The sequence below is a fragment of the Athene cunicularia genome (assembly GCF_003259725.1).
Source record: "Athene cunicularia isolate RWA chromosome 28 unlocalized genomic scaffold, athCun1 chr28_part2, whole genome shotgun sequence".
NCBI lineage: Eukaryota > Metazoa > Chordata > Aves > Strigiformes > Strigidae > Athene > Athene cunicularia.
Window position 1 is genome coordinate 1633034 of NW_020799140.1, and position 9296 is coordinate 1642329.

Here is a 9296-nt window from a genome sequence, read left to right on the forward strand (position 1 = left end):
CCCTTTTTTTTTTTTTTTTTTTTTTTTTTTTTTTTTTATTGCATTAAGCCATCTGATTGCATGTTTGCAGCTCTAAAATATAATTCTCTGATGCGGAGCTGCCCCGGGCAAAACTTTCAATTACGGAAAGCAACAGCTATAATTCCTGTTGCAGAATTATACGTTCCTTGCCGTCTTCATTCCTGAGAATAAACACATCTTGCGCTCCCTCTCCCTCCTTTCGCTGTCTCTCTCCATCTTCGGGAGCTGCCAATGCCTCTTTCCCTCCTGTACGATGTGGTCAGAGGATTATAAACTGTCTGCCCTGAAAAAAAAGTTGCAATGTCATTAACTTTGTGTGCATCACCAGGCATTTGGCCCCGTTGCGCTGGTCGTACGTATTTCTTCGCTTTGATTACGTTTTAAAGGTATTTTTTAAAAAGATCGATCCCTCAGAACATGTTATTTTAAACATCAAAGTAAATATTAGTGATGGTGAAATGCCAGAAGATTATCTCATTAGAGCTGAAGGAGCTGTGCTATAAATAGAAAGGAGTTTATAAAATAACCTTGGCAAATATCTTCCAGAGGGGAAGAATCAACCAAGAGGGAAGCGTGGAGCTGCGCTGGTCAGAGCCACACTCCAGGGCAGGTACCCGGCTTCGGTGCCAGCTGCGCCTGTTGCGGCAAAATTTAAAAAATCTCACGCAGAGGCTCGTTTTTGGGGACTTTCCTGCTCAAGCATACGCAGGGATGTAAACCTCAGGGGAGGGGGGTTTGTTTTCCTGTTTCAGTCCATGCCAAATATCCATACTGGCTGGAGATAGCTCAGCCACACCAGAGGTCTGTTTCTTATTCTGTTCATTAATATTCTTATTAGCAGAGCTCACGTGGTGACAGCGCGAGATCTAGCGCTTGACGGCTGATAGCAGGAAGATTTTTGAAGTCATTGTTCATTTCTGGTCTCCCCTGTGCTGTGGATGTAGAAGGGGAAATGCTTTCTCGGGTGCCCAGGTAATTCCCCAGCCGGCGCAGGGGGTGTTCCCTCGGCTCTGCTCACCACAGCCTTGCCCAGACTAGTCTGAAATGCCTCCATCAATTCTTGGGAGGTTGTTCCAGTGTCATGAAGTTTCTCCATATATGGAACGTGCCGAGTGCGCCGGTTGCTCCATCCTTGGCTTCCCGTTGTTCCTGCTTCGCCCCACGGCAGCACCCTCTCCTTTCCTTCTCCTCCTTAGATCCCTGAAACCTCCAGCCGCTCGTTGGTGCATCTTCGGTTGCATTCCCCGAGCAGCTGGGGTTGGGTGGAATGGGAAAGGTCCTGTCATCTCCTGTAAATCATCCTTTTCCCTGATAAGACTTGGGGGCTGAGCTGTTTCATTTGGCAGAGGGAGACCCTGATAAGCTGCAACTGAGCGAGCGGCGGATGGGGTGAAGTGCAGCCCTGAGGGAAGGTATTGGCCTACTCAACATGAACAGTGTCTGCTACTCATGCGAGAGGCCTTTTAAGTACCAACATGCAAACCTGTAGAGAGGCTCTTTTATCACTGATGGCTCAAGGCCACCCGGAGACTGTTACAGGGAGGAGTAAGTGTGCTTATCACCACGTGAAGCCCTGGTCCAGTGACAGCGTGGGCTCAGCTGCCCAGAGGAGCAGGTTGCATCAGGCCCACCCAAGGGGTGATCCTGTTCAAGCATTTATCTAAAGCTTATCCGAAACCCCCAACTCCAAAAACCACTTTTCTTGCCAAGTTTCCAGCAATTAGTTCACTCTAAGCCAGAAACACCGCAGGATGTGTTTGTCACGTCCTGTCCTGCCTAGATCTCAAGCTAACACAAATGAACTCAAAACAAACAGAATTTGGACCAAATTTTGTCAGGTTTTTTAGAAACGATTCACTAGTGATTTGGAGGATGTCAGCTCAGATGTGCTGAAGATAAAGCAAGTCCAAAAGATCTTCACTTGACCCTAGCACCGCAGGACGAGTAGTTAGAAATATTTCCTGGGAATCTGTAACCAGGTCAGATCTCATGCAGATAGAGGAGTGAGAAACATGGAAAACCACCAGCCTGGATACAGACTCATTTTTCAACACTGAAGGAGGTTTTTAAAGGGACACCATCAAAGCAAATTTTCCCATCTTGGTTACTGTGAGTGCCTCCAATTAAATCTGCAACCAATTCAAGAATCGGGAGATTCTCCGCTGAGAAACTGCCGGAATATTTTCGCTCCATCTGGCTTCAGCAGAGCCATGTCAGTGGCACGTGTTAAGTGCAGGGTCTCCATCCGCCTGCTCCATTGCTGCTACTCTCTTACCTTCTGCGTTCTCAGAAGAGTAGCCCCAGAGAATGCTTGGGCTGTGCCATGTCTGACTCTTCAGCCTCTTTACACTTCTGTTTATTACCCCAACCCACTGTTATTGCTACTGTGTTTCCTACTCTTCCATCATAGCTTAAATTTTTAAAGGGAAAATGAGTTAAGATGAATCCGTTCCTGTGCGGTTCTGCAAATCCGTCTGAACTCAAACATTCATAAATGTTGGCTCCAGCTGAGCTGAACTCGCGGGTGAAAACCTGGCCTCCTGCTGTGGGAGTTGTCCCACTGACTTCAACAGGACGAAGGCTTCACCCCGAAGTGGCTTCGAACAAAACCACAGCACAAAAGATGAGTTCGGTCTTACCTGGGTTAGCGGCTCTGCATTCCCTGGCCACGAACGAAGGCAGCTCCTCCGCAGCCGGGCACAGAGAGATGTGGTCGGTGGCCTTTGGGCTGCAGCTGCCTTGTTAGGAAGCCACACATGCTTGTGAGTCGGCATATTTTCTGTTGCACCCTGCCATACCCCATCAAATCCAAACCATCTGGGCCATATGTTTCCCTGAACTGAGAACCTGCAGGGAGGGAAAAAGGGCCCATAAACTCTCCGCACAGCAGATCTCACAGAGCTCGCTTAAGGGAGACGGAGCCTGGAAACCATCCGCGGATCTTCCAGATCTGTAAGGGCTGGAGGGAGTCCATAGCCCAATGTGGTCTGCAAGGCTTCATCCTGCTGCAGAGCTCCCCTGGCACCCTCCTCCGTGGTGGCGTGTCCTGGGGTCTGTGGGTGCTCACGGTCATGGTCACGCTGCCTTGCATGAAGGGGGCCCCCGGGTTATCGCATGAGGGGGCCCCCAGTGCTCTTGAACAGACTGCCGGCTTGGGTGTCACCAAGTCACTTCTCCCCTTGCCTTGGTTTGCCCTGCTGTGAAACGGAGCTGGCAGCACTCACCTGCTTTCAGGGAGCCTCTGAAAGGCGGGGAGGCTCCGGGCGCAGCGGCAGAAGCCAGGCCGTGGGTTTGTGTTACCGCGCTCTCGGTGCTCGGGGGAGCTGGGTGCTGCCTGCACGGCTGCAGAGGGGGAGTCTCGGTCCCGGGGTGCTGGAAGCACAGAGCCAAGCAGGCAGCGAGGCAGGTAGAGCAGCTCAGGATGAGCCACCTCTCTGGCCAGCCAGGGCTCTTCGCCCTCTCTGTGTGTCACGGCGGTGCAGCCGCCTCTCCGAGAGGACAGCTTTCTGTTTTCCTGGAAGGACAGCGTGGGCCAAACTGACTCTGCGGCTTTAGGGTCCCGCTCCCCAGCTCACCGCTTCCTCCCAGCCACCTCTTCATGTGAGACAGCCCGAGTTTTGTGATCCAAACCTCAACTAATGTCAAAGTTAACCCCGTTCTGAGAGTGCTGCGGGACCAGAGATCCCCTCAAGTCCCTTCCAACCTCGGTTATTCTTTGATTCATTCTGGCAGGACCAAATCAGCAATGGGTGCTGGAAGCAGGCAATGCTGGGGATCCTTTGCCCTGCCCAGGGCTGTGCTGTTGCGGGGAGCAGCGTTACACACTGCTGTGCCGTGCTGGCGGTGGCAGGAGCTGCTGATCTCTGTGCTCACTGCAGGGCCCGAGGTGCTTCTCATGGGACAGGAGTCACCTCAGATGCTCTGCTCGGGAAGCTCAGTGGGATTCTCGTGTCTCTTCAGCTTCACCATATGACACCGTGCTGTACCGTGGATGCCCGTGGTGTGGCGGGCAGTGGGGGGCTGTAGTGGCACTGCCCGCCTCGTGACCAGAAACGTCCTTGTCGGAGGGTCCCAGTGCCCGTACCGCACTACAGACACGTGGGGTGTGGCCCTGCCCTCAGCCCAGCTTGGCAAAGGAGAGACATTCAGGGTGCCGTGCTTGGCGTGTGAGCTGTGACAGGTCTTTGTAAGGTATAACTGTATAAACCAGGTATAAAACTGCCTGAACTGGGCCAAGCAGCACCTCCCTTTCCCAGACCGAACCCCTCCCGGTGGCGGTGATGCAGGTGAGCGGAGCTCGGTGTTGGCACAGGAGGGTGTTTGTCTTTCTGCAGCTCCCGGGCTCTGTGCCTTGTGTTGCTGTGTTGTGCGAGCACAGAGGCTGCCGGGGGAGCCAGCTCTGCTGGGGTGCAGCTGGCCGCGCTGGGCTCTTGCAGTGGCGGCCTCTGCGTCTGCTTCCTGGCCTGCTCAGAGGTGTGAGCGCTCCCGGCCTTCCCGAGAGCCTGGAGCAGTTTCCTGGCATCCCCAGCACGGCAGAGCAGCGTTGCTCCAGGTTGGTGCTGGGGGAGCAGCTGGAGCACAGGGAGGGAGCTGCTTGTGCGGAGGCTCAGGGGGTCTGGATTGTCTTCTGGCTGCGCTGAACCCCGCAAAGAGAAGGGGTGGCTTTACTGAAGGCAGAAGACAGTCACGCAGACGTAGAGATGTCACATACAAAACCAGTATCCTTGCGTGGCATGTCCAGAGGTATCGGCAGCGCGTGATGGCGTGCGGAGGGGGGTGTGGGTACTGAATACAGACATGCCCAAAGGTGGTGTGTATCTTCATAGTAGTGCGTATCCTCGTACAGGTAGTGTGTATCCCCATAGTAGTGTGTATCCTTGTACAGGTACTGTGTATCCTCGTACAGGTAGTGTGTATCCCCATAGTAGTGTGTATCCTTGTACAGGTACTGTGTATCCTCGTACAGGTAGTGTGTATCCCCATAGTAGTGTGTATCCTTGTACAGGTACTGTGTATCCTCGTACAGGTAGTGTGTATCCCCATAGTAGTGTGTATCCTTGTACAGGTACTGTGTATCCTCGTACAGGTAGTGTGTATCCCCATAGTAGTGTGTATCCTTGTACAGGTACTGTGTATCCTCGTACAGGTAGTGTGTATCCCCATAGTAGTGTGTATCCTTGTACAGGTACTGTGTATCCTCGTACAGGTAGTGTGTATCCCCATAGTAGTGTGTATCCTTGTACAGGTACTGTGTATCCTCGTACAGGTAGTGTGTATCCCCATAGTAGTGTGTATCCTTGTACAGGTACTGTGTATCCTCGTACAGGTAGTGTGTATCCCCATAGTAGTGTGTATCCTTGTACAGGTACTGTGTATCCCCATAGTAGTGTGTATCCTCATACAGGTAGTGTGTATCCCCATAGTAGTGTGTATCCTCATACAGATAGTGTGTATCCTCACAGTAGTGTGTATCCTCGTGCAGTCACACACAAACAGCTGCAGTCGGGGTCTGCATGTGTGTGGATGACGTGTGCGTACTTACATGCATGGTGCACGTGTGCAGCTGGCGGGGGCAACGTACGGTAGGTGAGATGCACTTTCTTTAGTGACGACTCGGTCGTCTTTTTTAATTCTGCTGTTTCGTGCATGGCCGAAGCCAGCAAGGAGAGTGGTGGCAGGGGGCCAGCAAGTCTGGGTCACATGGAGCGACTCCAAACTATTGCATAAGTCCCGTCTGAAAGTGGACCTGCTTGGTGGAGTCATCTCCTTAAAGCAAAAGAAGTCCAGGGCTGGGAGCGTTTGGGTTGCTCGGTCGCCACCTTAGCTCTGGCTGAAGTGGACTGGTCTAGCAGTTAGAATCGGGCTCAGCCCTGGGGCTCGCGCTGCCCCGTGCTGAACACCCCTCCCTGATGATGATACGAGCTGGCACTTCTCTCGTGCTTTCCTGTTGAGGACCTCCGAGCATTTTACCACACTTGGAGAAATGCAATGACCCCAGCTTTCCAGATAGGGCCAGATCCTTATGTAACAGAGAGATAGTATTTCCAGAAAGCAAAGCAGTCAGTGTCAGAGAGAGGTCGGTGCTCCCAGCTCTCCACTCGTATGCCCTTGCTTTGTCCTGGGTTTCTTTTGCCCCCTTTGCTGGTGAAATTAAAGATCCCGCTGGATTTTGGAGAGGAGCAAGGGGGGTAATTCAGTCCTTTCCTCACTAAGATTGCGCTGAATAGACTCGACTGTAAAACAATTCTCGTGTTTTTTAAAAAAAAAAAATACTCCCACACAGTACTGGAGTGAGCCCAAACCCCTGCGAAGCTTTGCTTGTACAAAGGGATGGAGGGTGTGCCCGGCTAGAGCACAGCAGGGCCCGGCGTGGAGCGCAGCAGCGAGCCTGTAAGAGGTCCGAAGGCAGCGAGGGTATTCCCCTGCTCACCCGGGCTGGTACCAGGGTGCTGGCAGGGGGCACAGACCTGGGCTCAGGCCCCTTGTCTCTCGGGTTTGGACTGGCAGCATCGGTCTGGATCTCCCACGTTGCTGGTGAGCACCCTTGGACAGGGTTGGATCTTACTTTAACAGTGAGAAAGCAGCATCTCTCCTCCAAGCAAACTCTAAATTTGACCGTGCTGTCGGTGGGATGAGCGTCTGCAGAGAACCGCTCTCGGGGTGAGGTGAAACTGCCTTTGCAAGGCGAGGTGGGCTGCAGAGAGCGTGGGTGCCGGCGAGAAAGGGAAAGGCAAGAGCCTCGTCCTTACTCAGCGCGGGCTCGATAACAGGAGCAGCTGGAGAGGTGGCGAGGGGATCCTAAAGGGTTGCTGTAGAGCAGGGTAGGCAGGAACCATCCCGTGGCTGGAGGCTGCTTTTCTGGTGAACAGTGATAACTATGTGTTTCTAATTCTTTGCTTGCCGTGCCCCCAGAGAGGCCAGGCTTGGAGCAGCAAAGCAGACTAAGGTTCAAGCTCTTGTTTTCAGTTCTGCAGACCTGTGGCTTTAACCCATTTTTTCGAATTCTGCAGGCAGCGCTCCCAGCAGTGAGCTGCTGATTAGCTAACGCTGGTTTTTCTGGTTTTAACCCATGATGCTACTCGGGAGCTGAGAAATGACTTCCCGGTGGAAGTCCTGTCATGCTGGCAGGATGACTGCAAAAAGACTTCTGCCATCTGCAACTCAGCAGGTTTTCAACTTAGCAGTCCAGCCAAATATTTTGTCGGGGATATCAGGACGGTCTCTTGCTGAAAGCCAGGGAGGTCTCGGGAAGTTTTGCATCCCCCCACGTGCTCGCCACCCGCCTGGCCTCGCAGGCCCTGCCGCAGGAGGCGCAGCATGGCCGGGGGCAGCCGCGCTGTTTACTCTGTCCTCGGAAACCTGCAGGAACCTGCCGGGAGCTGGGGTGGTGGCTGCAGCCGCATGAAACACCGGCTGTCCCCGGGGAGCGCAGCGGGCCGGCAGCCCCCCTGGCCAGTGGCAAGCACGGAGCTGCATTGGCAACCTGGAGGGAGGGACCTGCCTATTGCCATGCCCTGGGGTGTGCGGAGTCGAGGTGGCGAGAAGTGATTCGGGAGCCCTTTCAAGGAAAGGAGGGAGTTGTCAGTGGCTTTCCTTGTCCGCTGCTGCCCTTCCCTTCCCCTCCTCACGCTGCAGATGGGAAGGAGAGGCCGAAGGCACTGATGGAGATGGGAGAGCTGGCGGTACAGGGAGCGGCTGCGTGAAGCGGTGGGAGAGGAAGGAGATGTCCCCTTCGGCCATGAGCTGCAAACAGGCCCCATCTGTGCGCGGCTGTGAGGGCTGAGCTCTGATTTCTCACTACAGCAGTGACTGGCTGACGTTGCCTGCTCCTCCCACCTGGACCAAGAAGCCTGATAAATCAGGCACGCGGATCAGCCCCAGGGAGGTTGATATTTGATGGGCTTGGTTGAAAGTGCGAGAAAACAACTCATTTTCCTTGAAAACTCCGGGTTTGGTGTTTGGTTTTTTTATGTCTGGCCGGAGCCATCTGACTCTGTGTTTTCTTATGCCAAAAAGGCTGGCCTGGGGTCACTGGGGGTGGCGTTCTGCGAGCTGCCTCTGTACGTGTGCTGGAGACCTCAGCGCTCTGGAGGTGGCCGGGGGCACGTGCAGCTCTCTGCGAGGCTGGCGACACAAAGGTGCCGTTGAGTTGCCTCTAGAGACCCGGGCAGGGCTGTCTTCAGCCCCTGCCTGGCAGAACTCACCAGGGAATTTTGCTTATTTTGCTTTTAAAACATTCCAGTACCCAATTAAATGATTTCCTCAGCCCTCATGCTGTTTGTGAGCGCCCCCCACCCCGTGTGCTCATTCCCGCAGGGAGGTGGCGATGGGGTGGTGGTCTGGGTGTCACCTTGCTTTGACCCTGACAGGACTCAGCGCTGCGACTCAGGCAGCGACAGGCACACGGTGGTTTTCTGAGTGTCCCCTGAGTGGAGCAGCATGGGCTGACACCAGGACAGTCCCCGCAGACCGCGCAGAGGAGTTGCTCTGCCTTGCGGCAGGATTTGGGAAGTGAACTTCAGCCAAGGGTTTGGAGCCAAAAACCTGTGGGCCTCCATGAAGCAGCGACAGCAGGTGAGAAGGGGGCTGTTTTCTCAGAAAACAGGGTGACTTTAGGATGGGGCTCCATGAGCTGCAGGCACTCACTGCGAGGTTTGCTGTGTGGCTGCAATGGGCAGCTGTGATCGCAGGAGGTAGGGAAGAGCCTGCTCTGCAGAGCAAAGGGTGCATGAGGGTGGCGGGCAAGCCTCCAAAATTCGGCGATGCTGCTGCCGAGTGCCTTTCCGTGGCCCTTGAGCCACACATCCCGGCACCCTGCAGTCCCCACATTATTTAGCTTGGTTTCCACAGAAAAGAGAGACCCGTGGAGCAAACCATGTGTTTGCAGCTCTTCCCCGTGATGTTAACTTTTGAATTGGTAGGACAATATCAAGTTGGGGTGGATGGAGGAGCAGAAATCTCTATGCTGTGTTTGCAGGGGCTGGGCACGCCTGTGGGGTCTGAAGTGCTGCTCAGCCCCTTGACAGGGTCAGGAGGAAGCTGGGGCTGAAGCTGGCCGATGGGAGGTGGCATCTCAGTCACGGCTAGGAAGTGGTGGTACCCTGTTTCACAGGAGAAAGACGAAGTATCTGTGAATGCCGGTGGTTTTCATTCATTCGTTAACGTCGTTGCTAATAGCACGGCCCAGAAATGCTGTTGGGGTGAAGCGGTGCGGCTGCGGGGCGCAGCTCTGGCTGCTCACAGATGTCGGTGGAAGGGACGGGGGGCTGGGGGGG

At 54.1% G+C, this 9296-nt stretch overlaps 1 protein-coding gene across 2 annotated transcripts in view; it reads left to right on the forward strand.

The window, feature by feature from the left end:
* The first annotated feature begins 610 nt into the window (after nt 1-610).
* Nucleotides 611-9296, forward strand: part of ADAMTS10 (ADAM metallopeptidase with thrombospondin type 1 motif 10) — a 57176-nt gene continuing 48490 nt past the window's right edge. Inside the window, exon 1 of one of the 2 annotated variants that reach the window (XM_026865235.1) lies at nt 611-631. The gene's annotated coding sequence lies outside the window, so the exon portion shown is untranslated. Of the gene's footprint in view, nt 632-801; nt 823-9296 lie in introns of those variants that run through there. The other variant, XM_026865236.1, reaches the window with a different exon arrangement.